The sequence below is a fragment of the Ambystoma mexicanum genome, chromosome 3p (genome assembly GCF_040938575.1).
Source record: "Ambystoma mexicanum isolate Mex_15411 chromosome 3p, UKY_AmexF1_1, whole genome shotgun sequence".
NCBI lineage: Eukaryota > Metazoa > Chordata > Amphibia > Caudata > Ambystomatidae > Ambystoma > Ambystoma mexicanum.
In genome coordinates this window covers 1,205,311,871-1,205,332,188 of record NC_090925.1, presented here as the reverse complement: position 1 = coordinate 1,205,332,188, position 20,318 = coordinate 1,205,311,871, and the positions used below count along the sequence as shown (strand labels likewise).

The window sequence follows — 20,318 nt, the reverse complement described above, 5'->3', positions numbered from 1 at the left end:
AGAAAGTGGAGAATCAAGGTAGAAACCTAGTGTTTTTACCTGGGTGACTATGTTGCCATTGATAGTAAATGCAGCATAGCTGGGACTTAATTTTTTTAGGTTGGAGTCAGAACCCAATATCAGGATCTCAGTTTTTTCGTTATTCAGGCAGAGGCCGTGTGAGGCCATCCATGCCTGAATGAGGAGGTATATTCTTTTTACCAGAGCCGTATCCTCGACGAAGTTGCCTGAAAGGGGTATAAGGATCCGAGTGTCGTCAGCATAATTGGTATATGTGACACCCAGTTTATCAAGTTTGTCAAAGAGTGGCTTGGTAAAAATGTTATACATTGTAGGTGAGACACATGAGCCTTGTGGAACACCACAAGTGATTTGGTTTGGGTATTCTGAGGCTGAAGGGGAGAACACTCATCGTACAGTTAGCCTGGAAGGATTGAACCCAGGCTATAGCATCACTCGAGAAGTGTGCAGCTGACGCTAGGTGTTTGCATAACACTGCATGATCCACCAGGTCAAAGGCGGTCGAGGAGGAGTAGCATAGCTGTTTTACCTTTGTCCTTCAACTCGTCAATTTGTGTCTTTAGGTCAATTAACGCTGTTTCAGTCCCATGTTGAGGTCTGAAGCCAGATTGGTGTGATCCTAATAGATGGATAGCCTCCAAATATGTTTGGATTTGGATGTAGGCTACTCTATCAATAATTTTGAGGAGGAAGGGGACCGTTGTAATGGGTCTGTAATTGGTGGGGATGGCCGGGTCTAGAGTCTGCTTCTTAAGAAGTGGTAGTACCCATGATTCTTTGAGGTTGATCGGGACAGTTCTGAATTTAAAGGATGCATGGATGAGCTTGGAGATAAAGGGTGCTAAATCTCTAGCTGCGTCCTTAATTATTTGCGCAGGGCAGCTATCGCCCCGACAATTGGAAGGCATCAGGGAGAGTATAACCCTTTCAGTTTCCAATATAGAGATATTAGTGAAACTGAAGGGTGTGTTTGTGGTAGGATTGGCAGTAGGTGGGGTGTGCATCAGTGGGGCACAGAGAGGCTTTTTATTGGTTGCTATTTTGGCCTGCAGAGTACTTATTTTATTAGATAAAGCATTTTGGATACTGGTGCACCATTGTTTATCTTTTGGGACATTATCTGTTGGTGGAATAGGGTTTTCCATTTCACGAAGGATGGTAAAGCGCTCCTTGGTGTTAGAATTTGCTTTGATTATTCTTTCATTGAACATGTTCCTTTTAGTGAGGATTATTTCCTTCTTATATATGTTGGCGAAGTTGGTTAGTATGGTTTTATACCAGACTGTGGGAGAGTGTCGCCAGATGGCTTGGAGTTTCCTTTTTTAAGTCTTAATTCTTTAAACTGGGGTGTAAACCCTGTATTAAGATGAGACTTTTGTTTACTCTTACGAAGTTTGACTGGCGCGATGGCGTCAAGGGCCTTCGTCATGGTATTGTTAAAGGTTTCTACTAGTGTGTTAGGGTCAAGATTATTGGTGATAGAGGAGAGGGTCGGTAGGATGAGTGGAAGTAGTTTTAGGGGCACTATGGTAGCTGAGAAGCTGATCAGTTGGTGGTCAGTCCAGGGTTGTGGGGTTATTTTAGTGATAGTGATGGCGCAGTTCAAGTTGGCAACCCAGTCTAAGATTCGCCCTTTTATATGCGTTGGTGCGGTGACGTTTTGGGTCAGACCATGTTCAGTCAAAATGGTTTCAATGGAGTAGGCATGTTTGTCCTTAAGATCGTTGAAGCCCAAATTGAAGTCTCCTAGCAGTAGGATCTGTGAGGTGTCTTTGATGTTGTTGGTAAGGAGACTGGAAAGGTCTTTTGAAGGTGCCAATTGGACCAGGGGGGGTCTATATACTAGCAATATGGTTAATGTACTAGTATCAGAGATTGGGAGTTTAGCTGAAAGTAAATCACAGGATTTAATTTCAGGGGGTGTAGACAGCCTTAATGCTAGTTTAGTTTTAGCTATGATAGCAAGGCCGCCCCCTCTGGCATTAGGTCTATCGACTAAGTATTTGATAGTCCTCTGGTATAGCTAGCATGAGGGCTGGAACAGCGACGTCATGGAGCCAAGATTCTGTAACAGCTAAAGTGTCTAGGTTGTCCATAGAAAGTATGTCAGCAATTTCTGTGGTGTGTGCCATGAGGGATCTGGTATTGAGAGCTCCTGTGATAATTGTCGATTTGTTTGCTTCTTGGGTAGAGAGGCTTTGTTTAGGGATGTAAGTTCTAGAATGCTTTTTTCACCTAGTTTCTGATGGTGGTGAGGGTAGATTAGGGTCTGTGGCAGGTACAGTGTGCCTGAGGTGAGAGACTTGGGAGTTTCTACTATTAGTCTTGGGTTCGTAAATCCGGGGCAGTCTTGCTCGGTGTCTCAAATCTCTCCTGCGAAGTGTAGGGTATAAGATTAATACATGCCATTGTTATGATGGCACAGAGAAGTGTTGATCGTGGGGCCTTTATGGCAGGCATAATTAGTTAGACTATGATGATGTTTATTGAATCTCAGAGGTGTGTGCAGCCAAAGGTGAGCTGGGTGGTATTCCAAGGGGCGGGTGCTAGGTAGATAAACTGGCTAGGTGGCCAATTATATTTAAAGCAATAGGCAGTGTATACTGGCATGGCGAAGGTAGGATTAGTATGTGTCTGTAGGCTACGTATGCTGGCACTGTTCGGCAAGTTCAATTAATGTTGGGGCAGTATATGCTAGCTGAGATTAGGCAAATTCAGTTTAAAGTCAGGGCTGTATATGCTAACAAAAGAGTAGGCAGGTTCAGTTTAAGTTAAGGCAGCATGTGCTAACAAAGAATAGGCACGTTCAGTTTAGGTCGACAATACATGCAGAATTAGGCAAGTTCCATTGAATCAGAGCAGTGGACACAATGGCTATTTCGACGCGCACTAGGCAAAGTAGTAGGCAGTGACAATAAGATCCTAGGGAGTACAGTGTGTGCTCAGAGAAGTAGTCATTGTAGGCTGTTGCAAGTATGTGCAGTGGGTTCAAGGCAAGGGCCTGCGCATCACAGCAAAGAGCCAGAGTGCATCCCACCCTGCTTCCGGATGAAAACCATGGTGTGTGTGGTCCATGAAGATCCTCCACAAACACAAACAGGGAATTCGATTGATAATCTATTAACCATAAGTGTTAAAAAGGGAAAACCTTTTTATCACACAAGAACACTTTAAGGAACAAACCATTTCTCAAGTACTATTTTATGCACAATGAATGTGTAACCTATCTGGATCCCTAAGCGGAAGAACACCCTTTTCCTTAAGCTTGGGTTGCCTATCCCTAGTGGTGAGGTGATGGAAGGCCTATCTAACAGGGAAAGAAGCGGAGGCTGTCCGTATAACTACAATGTATATTTCATGTTGAAAAAACTGATTATGGTAAACAAATGCTAAGAATCAAGCAAGCCTGGGGTTAAGGTAAAAACAACAGTGTCCATGACCAAATGTGACTATTGAAATAATCAAAAAACATTCTGAAGTGGGCTGGGGTAGCCCATAGCCGTTGGACAGAGTACCATGTAAAGAGAAAGGGGAAAAATCTGCCCCTTTTTGGCATTGACTTCCTGTAGCAGCTGAGCCACGTGCTGTTCTTGTCGCGCCACAAAGGACACCTAAGTTGGAACTCCAAGGTGTGCCCCTGTTGGAGCACATCCAGCACCCATCTGTGAGGGCCAGAGACCACATGTAACGCTCACCTGGTTCCCTCGGAGGCGCAGGTCTTGACTGGGCAGTGAAAACGTCTTCAACGTTAGGCGTAGGATTCGTCTGGCTCCCGGATTTGGCCCTTTCCTTACCGAAAGCTTGACCTGCAGAGTGAGGTGTCTGCAAGTGGAAAATCAAGGTATTAGTGGCTGGAAGGTTGGGAGTAGTTCTTAGCCCCTCTCTCCCTCTCTTCCCGTGGTACTCGGGTGATTGTTGTGCTCACCTTAAGTAAGTGAATGCTGAGCTCTCCATCCTGCGTCTTGTGCAGGGGCGCTGGGTCCAGTTACTTCACTGGATGTGAGTTCCGCCTCTTGATTGCAGAGGGTAGATGAGAGCGAAGCCGCCGTTTGCAGCACGAGCGTGACTTGTAAGTATTAAAGTTTTCAGATTGCTCTCTCAAATGTCTTTTTCCTTAAGTCTATGTCTTTTATCTTTTCAGATGCTGTCGATGCCAACGAAACTGCTCTCCCCGATTCGTGGCAGAGAGCGTGACAAGAAGATGATGAATTCGAAGGCACGTAAGTAGGAAGGCTGCCTTAGGGCCGTAGAATGCACCTTAATGTTCCCTTTTGTCTTTACAGGTGCCGGAATGCAGTGCGAGCAAGTTGGAGCTATCGCAACACAGGTAAGCAGTATTGTAACTGAGCGTTACTAACCAATGTTCTTTGTCTTTGCAGGCCCGATGCTGGACGAGAAATGCTGAAAAAACGTCTTGGATGCTGCCGATGGATCGGGTGAGTTGAAGCGCTAACTTTGCCTTTGTTTAATCTGTGCCGTTTGTTTTGCAGGAGCCGCTGAAGATTGAAGACTGGTTCCCAGCAGGTAATTTTCGTAATTACAGGATCCGGAGCTGAAGATTCGCTGGAGCTGACACGGTGAGCGTCCTGCTGCAGACGCAGAATAACGCGAAGCATGTGGTACCAATCGGGCGTGGTTTAAATAGCCCATAGGAGTGCTTAGGTGTCTTCTTCCACAGCAGCCTCGCCCAGGTAAAAGAGTTCCTGCTTCCAGAAGGGTTCCAGCATCCAAGATCCAGGGAGTGGTGCCTGCCCCACCCAGAAGGAAAAGTAGTCCCTGGCAGAAGAGAGTAAAGCATCATCTTACGGGTAAGTAAGCAGCATGGTCTGCTCCAGGTAGGTTCACCCAAGCACTTTTACACTTGATATGAGCCCGGCGCTTCCTGTGCCGGGACGGGTCCTTACTATGAGCCTGGCACCACCGGTGCCAGGACAAGGTCCAAAAAGTCCCAATTGGGACTTGCTGGTGCCGATAAGACATGTTATGAGTCTGCTTCCAAGGATGTTGGGTAGGTCCTGACTCCTTGAAAGCAGTGGTCATGACACCACAGCATGTTCAGGCCTTTTTCGGCCCTTGAACCCAGGCCTGCGAGCAGCCTCTGTACAGCGGAGCAGAAAGGCTGCGGGTACAGGGTGGTTTAGCCCTTTGAGGACCTCCCAGACTTTCCTCAAGGAACGAAAGGACAACCTACACTTCTGTACGCTCCCCAGCGTGTGCCATCTCTATGTCCGTCTTCATTGTTTGCAGACTCGTCCATGGTCTTGCCAAAAAGCATCTCCATCAAACGGCGTGTCTGCCACTTTGGATTGGACGTCCAATCGGAAGTTGGTGGCCTTCAGCCATCCTTATCATCTAACACTCCATCTGGCGAAAACCTGTGTCCGCAATGTCCAACACCACTGTGATGGCGTGGTCAGATGCCACCTCCCCCTCCTGGTTCAGGGCCTCAACTTTTGTTCTCAGGCAGGAAGGCCAAAATAGGGCTCAGTTAATACCACACATACCAGTCGAACAGGACAGAATGGCCAGGGCATTAGCACCTTAATGGCGTGGTGGAGGCTGCGGTATAAATGAACCTCCTGCACATTGCATCCAGCCTTCTTCCCCTGCTGGTCAGGAGGCACCATGGATGAAGACTATGGATTCATCGGCGCTTCCTGGCGGCAACAATTACGGAGAAGGTTGGGCCCTCAAGCACTTTGGGTCCGAGTCCGGGGCCCTGTATTTTGTCTCTAGCCTATCCCGCTTGGGAGGCGCAGTGCTCCGAGTCTTCCTCAGGCCAAGCCCTCCCCCAGACATCACCCAGCAATGACACGGACAGGACAGTCTTCAGTCTGGACTTGCAGCGCTGGGAGAGGAATCCTCCCTAGCCTCTTCAAGAACCATCTTGAAGAGGTCACGAGGCCCTGGATATCATGATATGAAAGGAACCTACCTCATCAGGGGGAGAGGCGCTGTGGGCCTCGCCCTCACCCAACAGTTCTCCGCCCACACATCAGCGTCATTCGCCCTAGTAACCATATCTGTGCCTGTATGCAGTGCCAGCTCCCCACTTGGGAGTCAAACCTCGATGCGGAGGTGGGCCAGCTGGCTCCTTCAACTTGCGCCCAGGTGGGCACCCACCCAGAGGCCTTGGGGGGCTTCGAGATGAGGCAGGCGCCGGTGAAGGGGACAGCCTCGGCTGCATCTCCAGACACTAGACGCCGGAACATGTCCCACGGGCACTGGGGAAGACTGGGCTCACCCGGGGATGCAATCTTTGTGGTCCAAATAATCGCCAGAGCAGATTAACGTCACCCTCCTCGGAGCTAGTATAGATTTGCACCAGTCTTCTGGATTGGAGTGTCAGAGGCTTTAGTCTGTACCACTGGCAGGGACTATCGCAAAATGGCCACTGCCATGGCAGTGGACACCGCCTTTGTGGCCAGGCCCTCTTTCGAAGACATTATGGTCGTCTAGGCGGTGGCAGGAGTCCTAGTCAACAGGAGCATGATCGTCCAGGGTAACATCGCAGAAGGGGGCAAAGGGGCTACACGAAAATTTCCCCCTTTGTCAGATTGTAACCAGATGTCAAGCAAAGCTTTGATGGAGTCAAGGACTTTCTCTTGGAAGGGGCACCCCTCGCCGTGGAAGTAGTCTGTGACCGTGTCCTCCACGAGCTGAGACCCGCATCCGGCTAACCCATGGGGGCTTATAGTTCATGGTGCCTCTTCTTTTGGACCCCCATGGGCAAGGCGTGCTAAAAAAAAAAGGACCTCAACCTCTTTTTCGAGGGAGTTTGCTCGTGGGACTGGCTGGTCCCGGGTGAGGCATGACCAGGCCGGAAGCAGAGTCACAAGGCCTTCCCCAATTTGAGCCATGTTACCAGCCGGCTGTAGCGGTCCTTCGTTTTCTTGGAAAACCCACAGCAGACCATGCATCCTTCCCCATCATGGTCCAAATGCAGGCAATACACGCATTTATAGTGTCAATCTTTGACATACACATTCGTCAAACCACATTAGAGGCACCTCTTCTCAGTCATGGTGGAAAGGCACGTAACTTGTATGGAAGATCCACGATGTAGGATGATTCTTGCCAACAGCACGCCCTCGCTGCTGGTAATCAACCTTTGGCTGATCAATGAAGCAAAAATAAGTCCAAAAGTTGTAGAGGTGCTGGTGAAAAAAATTCTAAAGAATAAAATAAGCTTGGAGAGCAAGGACTCCAAACACTGAAGCGCACGTTGAAAATATGAAGAAGGTTATCAGGGGTGGAGCTTAGGGAGAGGACTGCCATTGGATGGGGCATTATGACCCAGAGGACAGTGATTGGTTTAGAGAAATGCAGTTTTCAACCTAATGCGGGAACCGTTTTCTTTTTTACAGAGGATTCGTAGCCTGACAACAGGGAATATACATCCATGCCAGACCCCATGCTGGAGAAATGTTGGATACATTTTTGATTTGAGTTTGTTTAAATAATATTTTGTTTGAGTTACAACTTGTGATGCTTTTTCCCATGTCACCTGTATGGTATGCGTGCACAGGTGGTGGTTTTGGTTTTTTCCTCGGGTTGACATGCCTCCTTTGTGCAAGATTAGTAAATCGATTTATTGATTCTCTTGACATTTCTTAGATGTCTGTGTGTGTGTATACATATATATATATATATATATGGGATACATTACTCACCGTAATCGTATTTCTGATGCTTGTATCTGCTTAGATTCACATGCTGTGCATAGGCCGACATCTAGTGGAAGCTGCAGAGTATTACAGTTTGTTTTTCGAAACTCGAAAATGGGCGTCGACACAGGGCGTGCCAGTAATACTATCCCTAGTGTGACGTCCACTGTACCCAAGATCCCTCACGCATCTAGGATCCTCAGATTGTATTTTTTCTGACATGAGGTAGCATGAGGAGTAGCGTGAGTACAGATAATCCAGGCAGATAGATAGAAAGGTAAGACTACAAGCAACCATGCGCCTTCTCTCAGAGGGGAGGAAGGGTGGGTCGCATGTGAATCTAAGCAGATACAAGCATCAGAAATACGATTACGGTGAGTAATGTATCCCTTCTGAGGCTTGTGGAATCTGCTTAGATCACATGCTGTGCATAGATTAGCGAGCAGTACCTGAAGGAGGTGGGATGTGAGAAGGGTCATGAGCAAATAAATGTCTTAGAACCGCTTGTCCCACTTGTGTATCTGCCTTGGAATGGGTGTCAATGCAGTAATGCTGAGTAAAAGTGTGAATAGAGCTCCAAGTAGCTGCTTTGCAAATGGTGTCAAGGGGTACATTTGCAATGAAAGCCAGAGTGGCCCCAATGCCTCTAGTAGAGTGGGATCTTGGCGTGAAAGGCAGAGTTCTTTCAGAGAGTGAGTAACACAGCTGGATACAGTTAATAATCCACTTCGAGATGGCACCTTTAGAGACACGATCCCCCTCTCTGCCTGTAGCTACAGAGACAAACAGTTGATCTGTTTTTCTTAGCGGTCTGTTTTATTTACATAGTAGAGGACCGCCCTACGCACATCTAGGGTGTGTAGTTTCACCTCAGCCGAGCTTTGAGGGTCCTGGAAGAAAGCCGGAAGCTCGATGGACTGGTTTACATGGAATTTTGATATAAACTTAGGTGAGAACCTAGGGTGTGTGCGTAAAACCAGTTTGTCTTTATGGACAGTAAGAAGGGATCCTGCACTGACAGAGCCTGAATTTCACTGACCCTTCTTATAGAAGTAATAGCTACTAAGAAGGCCGTTTTATAAGTCAGGTGTTTGAGACTGCTTTTATGCATGGGCTCGAAAGGGGGTCCCATGAGCTTGGCTAGCACACATTAAGGTCCCACCCTGGTGGTGGGTTTGAAATAGGAGGGTGAAGTCTCTTTACTCCTTCCATGAAGGCTTTAACTACTGGTCCTTTCCACCACGAGACCTTGCTATGGGAAGTGGTGTATGCCGACAGGGCTGCCAGGTGTACTTTCAGTGAGTTAAAAACCAATCCTGCATCTAGCAGGTGGAGCATGTATGTAACAATAGTTGAAGGAGTGCACTGAACAAGGTTTATCTGTCTACTCTGGCACCAGATAACGAACCTCTTCCACTTGTCAAAGTAACAGTGCCTTGTGTTTGGTTTCCTAGATTCCTTTAGGATGTCCATACACCTCTGTGGTAAATTGAGATGTCCAAACTCTATGACCTCAGGAGCCATGCTGCCAGGTTCATTGAGTTGGGTTGCTGGTGCACTGTTTGACCTTGGTGCTGGGACAGTAGGTTGTACCAGGCTGGAAGTGTGATGGGCTCGCACACCGCCATCTTGCGTAGGTGTGGGAACCACGGTTGTCTTGCCCACATGGGAGCAACTAGGACGAGCGTCATCGATTCTCTGTTCATCTTGTTCACCACTTTCCTGATGAGAGGAGTTGGTGGAAAATCGTACGCAAACATCCCTGACCAGTTCATCCACAGGGCGTTCCCCTGGGAGTCTGGTTGGGGGAACCTGGATGCAAATCCTGGGCATTGTCTGTTTTCGCTTGTGGCGAATAAGTCTATAGTGGGGAAACCCCACTGAGAGAAGATATTTTCTACGACCTCTCTGTGTAGAACCCATTAGTGTTCCTCTGGGAGGGAGTCTCTGCTCAGAACATCCGCTAGGGAATTGAGCTCCCCTGGAACATGTTGTGATGACAGGAAGATGTTCCGTCTGAGTGCCCATATCCAGATTTTCTGGGCAAGCTTGGACAGATTTGGCGAACGAGTCCCTCCTTGCTTGTTCAGGTAGAACATGGCTGTTGTGCTGTCCGTCCGGATTTGCACTGACAGGTTTAGTAGGTGGGGCTCGAACGCTTGAAGCGCTCTGAATACTGCCAGAAGCTCTAGCAGGTTTATGTGGTTCTTGGCCACTAAGGGAGACCAGAGACCCTGAGCTGTGTGGTGGAGATGGTGAGCTCCCCACCCCGTCAGACATGCATCCGTAGTGACTACTGCCTGTACTTTGGGATCGTAAAAGGGTTTCCCCTGTGCGAGATTCTCTCTTGTCCACCAGTGAAAGCTTTGTACTAGTGTTGGCGAAACAACCACTAGATCGTCCCACTGACCACTTGCCTGAGACCACTGTTTCGCCAACCATTCCTGCATGGGACGCATGCGCAGGCGCGCGTGGGGGACCAGGTAAATACATGACGCCATCATGCCCAGTAAACGCATTGCTTTGCGTACCGTTATTTGGCGACCGGACTGATAATGTGGAATTTGCAGTAGTATATTCCGAATTCTTTCCTCTGAAGGAAAGGTCAACCCCTCTTGAGTATCTAGGATTGCTCCTAGGAACTGTTTGGAGGTGCTTGGCACCAGGCTTGACTTTTTCTCGTTGATTGAGAAGCCTAACTCGTGGAGGAGGTGGATAGTCCTTTGAATGTTTGTCCTGCAAATTACTGGGGTTTCCCCCGTTATGAGCCAGTCGTCCAGATAAAGGTACACCGGGATTGCCTCCCTGCGTAGGGGTGCAGCCGCCACCGCCAGTACCTTGGTGAATACCCTTGGTGCTGAAGCTATCCCGAAGGGCAGTACCTTGAATTGGTAGTGTCGACTGTCCACCTTGAAGCGCAAGTACCTTCTGTGCGCTGGGAACATGGAAATATGAAAATAAGCATCTTTCATATCCAAGGTTGCCATGTAATCCCCCTTTTTTAGGAGGGGGATTACCTCTTGTAGCGTAGTCATACAAAACTTTTGGGGCTTGACATACTTGTTGGCAGGCCGTAAATCCAATACTGGGCGCATTGTCAAATCTTTGTTTGGCACAAGGAAGTAAGTTGAATAAATACCCTTGTTTACCTGGTGTCTCGGGACGAGTTCTATCGCGTCCTTTTCTAGCAGAATGGCGATCTCCTCGAGGAGAATCTTCTGATGTTCTAAAGAGTGAACTCTTTGTCGTGGAGGATGGTTCCGGGGACGCTGCAGTAGTTCTATACAGTACCCTGTGGATACTGTTGACAGCACCCATCTGTCTGATGTGATCCCTTCCCAAGCCTGGGTGAAGTTGGAAATGCGTCCCCCTACTGGGGTTGCGTGAGAAGGGACCCTGAACTGAGCATCACTGCTTTGGTGGAGGCGTGCCACCTCCCTTGCTGGGGCTGCCTCTGCCTTTACCACGACCTCTCCTATTACCCCTGCCGTAACCCTGGGTAGACTGTTGGCTGTTGTTCCACTGTGTACCCTGCCCCTGGGAATAGTTAGATCCTCTCTGGGAATTTTGGCCGCGTGGGCGACGAAAATGACTATTCCCTCTCTGGTTAGGGGGTTTATTGGTTAACTGGCCAAGGGACTTGAGTGTCTCGTATTCGTCCTTGGCATTCTTCAGTGCGTCTTCGACCGCCTTACCAAACAACAGATCGGCTTCCACCGGTTTGTCCAACAATGATGCCTGGGTTTCTGCCTTAAAACCAGACTGCCGTAACCACGCATGTCTCTTGATAACAGTGCCTTCTGCTATCAATCTGCCTGCATTGTCCGCGGCGTCAAAGGTTGCTTTCAAAATGCAACCAGACACGGCTCTACCCTCTGCGTAAATCCGAGCTAACTGGCCCTTTAAAGGTTCAGGAGCAGAGGCTGAGTGCCGCGACTTCTTCCCACTGATCGCAGTTGTAGCTGGCCAACAGGGTGGTGGAGTTTGCAATCCTTGCTTGATAGGCGGACGTTGAGGCTACTTTCCTGCCGAAACCATATAGTTTTTTACTCTCCTTGTCGGAAGGAGCTTCGGACGATGACAAGGGTGTTCAGCTTTATTACGAGTGTTACTGACAACTAGGGAGTCTGGCTTCAGATGTCCTCTTATATAGAGAGGGTCAGACTGGGCTGCCCTGAAAAGTTTTTCAACCCTGGGATTGACTGCTCTGGTAAGATTCGGGTTCACCAGGGACGGGTCTATTCTTCGCTGAATGGACTTAAGGATCGGGATGGTCTGGGCAACAGGCCTCCTTTCTCCCACTAACTCCTCTGCTAAGTCCCTCTCCTCCTGGACACCGTGGGTGTCAATATGGAAGTGTTCTGCTGCACGTGCGAGAACCTCGTTTAGGAGGGGTTGGTTATCGACAGGGGAGTCGGTAACTGGGGTTTCGTTTTCTACTGGGGAATCAACTCTGTAGGTTTCAGGGTCTTCCTCTTCCTCTTCTTGGTCATCATCCCCATAGTATCCCGTCCCGGTTTGCTCTTCTACCATGCCAAATTCTTGGTCCTCACCAAAGGAAGCCTCTCCTTGATACAGTGAGTATGGTCTTGAGTATGGTTGTACCTCGAAGGGGACTGTAGACCACATCGGTGTTTCAAACCGGGGCTTCTTACTCGGGGGGATAGGATCATTAGAGCCTGAGGGTGTCGCCCCTTGTGGATCATACGAAAGGAAATGGTCTGGATTTTTATCGTAAAAATCAGCCAAAGAAGACATCCTTGACATGACCCTATCTATGTCTTCACTGGACCATTTTTTGGAACTGGGAATGACTCTCTCAGCAATTCTCGGGGATTTATCTTGAGTAGATTTGCTGGATTTAGACATATCAGCAGACCTGGTCCTGTCTGTCTGTTTAGGGGGAGTGGTGTGTTTCACAGGTGTGGAAGAGTGCAAAGGCTGCTTCTTCTGCTGTTTCCCCCCCTCCCCGTGAGTGGAAAAATGTTTTCCCTGTCCTTTTGTGGCTCCGGAGGTTTTTGACGCCTGGCGTCGAGGATCGGGGGTAGGGTCCCTGTCCTTCGAGCGTGGGGCCTCGCTGATTTTGTCTGCGGGCTCCGACTCCTGTAGCGCAGCCTGGGGGCGGAAGTCGTCTTCGTCCTCCGACGATCGAACTTCTGTTAGCCTAGGGAGCGAGGCACTCTTAGCAAGAGTGGATGATTGCCTGGAGTCATGCGGCGATCTCGATCGAGAACGCCCAGAGGACACCGAATCGGACCGTTCTGTTTGTGCCTCTTTCCGAGAACTCGACGTCGTCGAGTCTCGGTTGGACTTTGTGTGTTTAGTGTGTGTGGTGTGTGAAGCACTTGTGTCGCCGGGGGTCTTCCCCATAGCCGCCCTGCCGGACGACCTTCCGAGGTCGGGGACTTGCGCTCGGCTGTCTTTCGACGCCGTAATGCCCTCGCCGTCCGAAAGTACGGCGTCGCTGAAGGCGCCCTCCGCTGCCATGGCCGCTTGCCTGGCATGGTGGGCCCAACGCTTCGTCGAACGGTCCTTAAGTGTCTTAGGTTTAAACCTACTACACGCTCTGCAGTTCGCTTCGGGGTGGTCCCTCGGCAAGCAGAGATTGCACGTGGCGTGCCTGTCGACCCAAGGGTATTTGGGATTGCACTTGGGGCAGAATTGAAAAGGGGTACCCTCCATACGCACCTTGAGGCAGTGGGCTGTTAAGTGTAGGAAATGTATAAGGTGTACCTATATACCAAGAGTGTAGAGTATGTACAACCCCCCACTCTCCCTACTTGCAGGGCCGAGGCCCAAATCCGTCGTGCAGCAGCCGACGGTCGATTTCTTCTCCAGCCGGCGTCGAGTGTCGAAGTTCGACGTTTGGATGGGGAAGGATGTAAATAAATTAATATTTTAGCAAAAGTATGGCTAAGGCCAGGGGACTCCGCAAAATGCTTCCGACCAGTATGGCGGAAAAAAACAATCTGAGGATCCTAGACGCGTGAGGGATCTTGGGTACAGTGGACGTCACACTAGGGATAGTATTACTGGCACGCCCTGTGTTGACGCCCATGAGTTTCGAAAAACAAACTGTAATACTCCGCAGCTTCCACTATATGTCGGCCTATGCACAGCATGTGATCTAAGCAGATTCCACAAGCCTCAGAAATATATATATGTTACCAGTGGTCAGACTGCTCAAAAGGTTTTTTACATTCATTAAATTAAGGAAGAAATTATTTTAATGGTTTCTTCGCCCAATGTATTAAGGTCTTAATTTCAGTTTCCTTTCATGTTGTAGCCACTTGCAGACTCTTTGAATTTATTTTGGTGGGTTACCTCATTGTTCTTGTGTGCTTGTGACAAGAACGCAGAAAATGACAGGCAATTAAAAGGCACACCGGGGTACTAACAGGTGAGACGCGTTTGTAGGGATTAAGATGAAATGTAGGAGAAATTAAATAATGCGGACACCAGTTCCACAGATGGGAGTATTTTTAGTTGTCCGTAGCATTACTCAAGTATAACATTTTAACGTAATCACTGTCAAGTCAAGAGATAAACACACAAACAGCAAGGCGTAAGGAACAAGTTACTTACCTGTAACTGTTGTTCTCCAGCATGGGTCTGGCATGGATTCACATGCTCATGAATATTCCCCGTCGTCAGGCTGGGAATCCTCGGTAAAGAAAAAACCAGTATCAGTTTCGTTTCTGATCTGTCTTTCGTAGTAATAACCAATCACTGGTCTCTGCGTCATACTGACCACAGCCAATGACTGCCCTCTACCTAAGCACCGCCTCTGGCAGCCATCTTCAGATTTGGAAGCACGTGAAGTGGCAGTATGACCAAGTGAAGAGCCGCAGAGGGGTAGGCGGGAGGGTTCGCATGTGAATCCATGCCAGACCCATGCTGGAGAACAACAGTTACAGGTAAGTAACTTGTTCCTTCTCCAGCATGGGGTCTGGCATGGATTCACATGCTCATGAATAAAGAATACATAGCAGTACACACATGCACAACCACGGGAGGTGGCAAAGGCTCAACATTAAGCATTACATCAAACTCAACATTAAGCATCTTACCTCCTCACCAGGCTCACCTCAGGCGAACAGGTTGCGCAGCACTGCTTGGCCGACCCTGGACTCCTCCCTGGAATCCCGGTCGACGCAGTAGAATTTCGTGAAGGTGTGCGTCGACCTCCACGTAGCAGCCCTGCATATGTCCAGCAGGGGCACACCAGAAAGGAACGCTGTGGTAGCTGCGATCGCTCTGGTGGAATGGGCTCTCGGACGGCCAGGCAGAGGTCGGTTTGCCAACCGATGACAGTACATGATACAGCCGGAGAGCCATCTGGAAATGGAAGCCTTCGAGAGAGCCTTCCCCTGATTGACAGGTCCAAAGTTCACAAAGAGTTGTGACGTCTTCCGAAAACACTTAGTGCGGTCCACGTAGAACTTCAGCGCTCTAGCCACATCCAGCGAGTGCAAAGTCCTCTCAGCCGGCGACGAAGGCGACGGGAAGAACACAGGCAGTAAAGACAAAAAGAGTGTTCGTCCTCCTTGAAGACGTTCTGCAGCTGGCATCCAGGGCAGACCCTGAACAGCTTTCCGGGCGTCGAGCTTCCCTTCTCCTGGGCCATGACCGGGCCTGAGAAACTTCTGGAGTCCTCCAAAAGCGTAGCTCGACGAAATCTTCACCCTTGAGGGGCGCAGACGAATCCGACACGGGTCCCCGTTGATCGGATGGAGAATCGGTGGAGCTTGAGGCTCTTTTTGACCGAAAAAACGAAGTTTTGAGAAAAAACGTGAAAAAAAATAGCACTAACGCTCGAGAACAATAGCACGAGGATCCCAACACATGAACGTGCGGTAAAAATCTGAAGATGGCTGCCAGAGGCGGTGCTTAGGTAGAGGGCAGTCATTGGCTGTGGTCAGTATGACGCAGAGACCAGTGATTGGTTATTACTACGAAAGACAGATCAGAAACGAAACTGATACTGGTTTTTTCTTTACCGAGGATTCCCAGCCTGACGATGTGAATCCATGCCAGACCCCATGCTGGAGAACAGTGATCCCCTACACTCCCACCACCCCATCCTTTTTGTGGGTCCAGAATGCAGCTTTCCCATTTACCTGATGAATAATGGGGAAGATGTTGCCTGGGATGAACATAGCCGCAGTTCCTGGTGTGATGTCATGCTGACGATTTATTGGTGGAAAGGGTCTGGCAGTAGGTGGCAGCATGGTGTTTCTCCAGGCAAGCTGGAATAGAGTAACTATCAAAGTGACAACATGACCGACAGTTAAATGACCAAATGGATGAGGATTTGCGATAGCACAGGACAGCAGGGGATGTGCGAGATAGTGAAGGACCTTGCCATTAGATGGATTAAGCCGTAATGAAAAAGTTCCCGGCAGAGGTGCTTAGAAATGGGTAGGGCACGTTGCATCATTTTGGATCGATATACTACCAATTAGAGCGTGATGAGAAAAACACATTTTGAGGAAGAAGGCGAGAGCTCGATCCACCCTGTAACCAGGGGAGTTTCAAAGCCTCCCAGGGCAAAATAAGAAAAGCATTAGTTACGTTCATGCGAAGGGGAAGATCAGTGCCAGTCACTTAAGTGCACCTTTACTGGCACACTGTGGGGTATGTGAAGCAAGGGTGTTAATTAGGTATGTGGGAATCCCCTAATCTCAAGAGAAGTGGGTGAAGAGTATTGGTGAGCTATAGGTCACAGGACACCCTACAGGCATAACAATGGTTAATTACCGAAGAAAAGTAAATGACAGGTGGTGTCCAAGTGGGTTACTGCACTCCTATCACTCTTTAATCAATAGGTGGTAATTTAATGACAGTATGCAACTTCAAAAGTAAAGGGAGACCTATCCAGCCTGTAAAATGTATGTGAACTCAATACAGTCCCAGACCCACTGGTCCGGTCTCATCAACGACTCCAATTAGGGGAGTGGTTGCAACAGCACAGCCGCACATACAAAGAAGTGTTGGGCAGAGCAAGCAGTAGAGCATGGGTAAGTGCACTGCGAATAAGGAAGGCAAGTAGGTAGGGCAGGACAGCCAAGTAAACTAGTTCCAAGTCCAAGCAGGAAATTGGTAGGCAACATCTCACCTAACACTTGCTACCAGGCTCCTAAAGTACTCAGGCACATGGCACAGTACAGTACAGTACCAGGAGGAAACCATGATTCAGAACATATCCTCCTATGCCATTTTTAATGTCCCTTGGAGAACCCTAAACAAAGTGAAAACATTGGCGGGAGAGCTTCAACATTACTTGAATGCTGAATATGGCCCAGTCTACAGGAAAATGTCACCGTGGTGACAGGCAGCCAGGAGCACCGACCAACTGCCAGAGTTGGCTGCATATAAAGCATGCATGGGAGGAAAATACACCGATGCAAACATGAGCATCATCCCTTTGGCACGCAAGATAACATGGGATATGCCATTTGCACTGAGAAGCCTTGCATCTGCATGCAACTTAGAAAACACTGTAAAATACATAACCAATTACTATTGCACTGCCGGGAGGGAGTAGTGGAGGCAAATTACTGTTGCACTGCCGGGAGGGAGTAGTGAGGGCAAATTATGCAAAAAGAAAAACCCTCTTTAGACAAACAATTCAGTGCATAAAAGTACTTTAAACCAGACAAGCCCCCGGTAAAGGAAAGGTTGGGGGGGGGGGGGGTGGGGGAGGAAGATAGGTTTAGAGCCATCAGATGAGCTTGGAGTAGAACAAACCAGAAAGGAAAAGACCACAAATCAAGTGCTGCTTCCAATTCAACAGCACACCCCACCATAGCATATAGTAGATTGCCCAAATGTCTGCGAGAGCGTAACATGGCAGTGTAGGGCAGGCTTAAGAAACTAAGTACATGAGCTCACGTGGAAGTCATTAACATTGGTGGCGAGGAGGACTGACAGTCAAAGGTAAGGATAGACAGGGAAGGCATCCAAATAATAGATTTAAGTGGTTAAGTAAACCCAAATTGCCTGGAAGCCTTTTCTAGAAACATTGCCAGAGAGCAAACAGGTAGAGCATTGACTGGGTGGTCCTGGACAGGCAGAAAGGTGATGTATGCACAAGGGATGCACCGAAATTGGCCTTTTAAGGAAGTATTTGCTGAATTGCAGTTGAAAATGCCAAAAAGGCTCTTAGAAAGGATGTTTGATGGATCTTTTTATTCATATAGCATTTCCCAAAGAGAACCCCCGACCTTTGCCTGCATTGACAGGTCCAAGGCATAGTATAGTTCCATAAACATTATGCATTTGCAAAAATCTACTGGAGCGATTGGAGATTTTAATGAAATTACATAGGGATACGTCTGAGATTGGCTATGTATGCAGGGGGCTATTACAAGAGACATACCAACTTCCAAAGGTGAGACAGGGATGCATGTTGGCAGCATCCCTACTCAAGGTTGTAGCTCCTAAATTGTGTTGGCTTGCATATGCTGACAATATTATCCTAATGGATCACATGCCCAATTTGTGCCGTAAAGCCTTAATAGCTGCTTTTGAAGCCTTCGCCAATGAAAATAACTCGCATAAAACTAAAGCAATGCTCTCACAGCCCAGTTTAATCACGGTGTGAAGAGAAGGAAAAGCAATGAAAAGGATGAATGCCAGATTCTCCATGTAGTCCCTCAACCATCCACAAGAGTAAAGTGATTCCAGCCCGATATATGGTCTAGAGGTAAACCATCTGAAAGAAGATCTAGAGAGGATTAAAGATTTGATCTAGAAAGGAATTCTTTCGATGACAATAAGTATTCCAATCAGTGTCATTAGACTGGCACAAGTCACTAACAGAATGGTATAATTGAAAGACATTACAAATGTATACAAATATCAATTTGGGAAAGGAGACCGTATATGAGGATTTTAAAATGTTGTTAGATACAAGGGGTCCCTTTGCCCCTTGTAAAAACGATTGCAATTTAATACAGGAACAGATCGTTCCAATCTGACAGCTTAACTCTCAAACCTAACGGCTATTAGATTGGTGTAGGACATGAGAAAGTCCTATTGTATAAACTTCACACATTTTTAATTTTACTATGAAACAGAAGAATTATTCAGATATCTAATGAAATTCCTAAACACATACTGGCGTTCCCAATGTTCGCTCTTTAGATTTAACATTCTGGCAAGAGGTTTAAGCTCTGTGGGGTTCGGTAGCTGTATTTTTTTTGTAAATCTGGACAAAAAAAAGTAACCTCTGATGTTAAGCTGCACTTCTCTAGGTGAAATAGGTTTAGCTACAATGGTCAGGGTTAATGAAATGTCACCAATTGCAAAGATGTTTTAACCAAATTAACTAATCAAATTTGACTAATTTCTTCAATGTTGATAATGGTCCAGGAAAAGTATGGCCCAAAAGCAAGGCACCGACATTAGATGGTTACAATTAATTTGGGGTTGAAGTTATTTTTATACGTCTTTAATTGGCTAATTAATACCAGCATCACTCCCCCTGTACTAGCCTACCAGGACCTACACCTTACTGAGCTGATCCAGAGGATGGCCTTGCACTTGACCACCTGGCCTCTTCATAGTACTCATCCAGCCCCAGCACTTGCGTGATCTCCACTCTTGCCTTCCCATCTTCGCATAGCACTCTGACCTGCACCCTACACAATCGGAATGACAAGGCCTAGTGGGACCGTTTTGTGTTAGTCGTCATACCTGCCCCCACCTCACCCCACTTGTCTTGTGGAGCCTTGAAACACCATTTGCTGCATAGGCACAATAAATACGTATGGGCCGGGGGTAATGCCAGTTTGTCTAGCCCTCAATGACAATTTTAATCCGCTCTCACGAACCAAGAGATGCAATGAAATTACTTGTGCAAAATAATCATATACACTTTGATAACAGCATACAATAGAAATTGCAAGCCACGACTGAGTCCATGAGAAGCTGTTGTACAAAGATGGGAAGATAAGCAGGAAAGCAATACACTCGACATATGGTTACAGGCCAGCTTTTTGGAGTGTGGGTTGGGCTGGGTCTGGATAAAGCTGTCCAACGCACTCAAGTGCTAGTGCAAGTTAGTTTGGTATAATGCCATCACGATAAGAAATTGAAGGTGGTGCATGTAAGCCAGAATTGTCGCAGCTGTGGGTGTTTACGGTACCAGTAACTTCTATCTTTTTACCACCCTCTTGGCCCTTTGGAGATTGTGAGAGGAGTCCTGGAGTGTATTTGTGGGGGAGATCACAACAAAAGGGCAACAGTTGAGGCACAAATGGGGGCCTCAAAGGCAGGGGTAAAGGCGTGAGGCATGGTACAGGTTACAAACATGGGATATCCATGACTAGAGCCAACAAGTATTTCTTCACTTACATGGCCTCGAAGGATCATTATAGGGAGCAAGGACGGGGCCTTTTTCATGCTTTGCTAGCACTAGTTCTGCCTTCTGCGGCTTTGCCCATCACCAAATTCTACATCTACAGTCAGCGACACAAACCAACTAAGTCACCAACAAATGGCAAATTAAACCTTCCAACCATGATCAAATCCATCTACCAAATTACATACAACGGCCCCAGCCAGTGCCTCCTAACCCAAGCACGAGCCCACCCTGGGTGCAAAGGTCTATGCTCAGCCATCTAG

At 47.8% G+C, this 20,318-nt stretch overlaps 1 protein-coding gene across 5 annotated transcripts in view; it reads right to left on the bottom strand.

The window, feature by feature from the left end:
• The window catches only part of HNRNPAB (heterogeneous nuclear ribonucleoprotein A/B), a 142,589-nt gene that overhangs the window by 43,166 nt on the left and 79,105 nt on the right, over positions 1-20,318 (bottom strand). The window contains exon 10 of one of the 5 annotated variants that reach the window (XR_011304532.1): positions 15,809-15,951. The exons of 3 other annotated variants lie outside the window; for them this stretch is intronic. The gene's annotated coding sequence lies outside the window, so the exon portion shown is untranslated. The remainder of the gene's footprint in view (positions 1-15,808; positions 15,952-20,318) is intronic. One more of the 5 variants, XR_011304533.1, reaches the window with a different exon arrangement.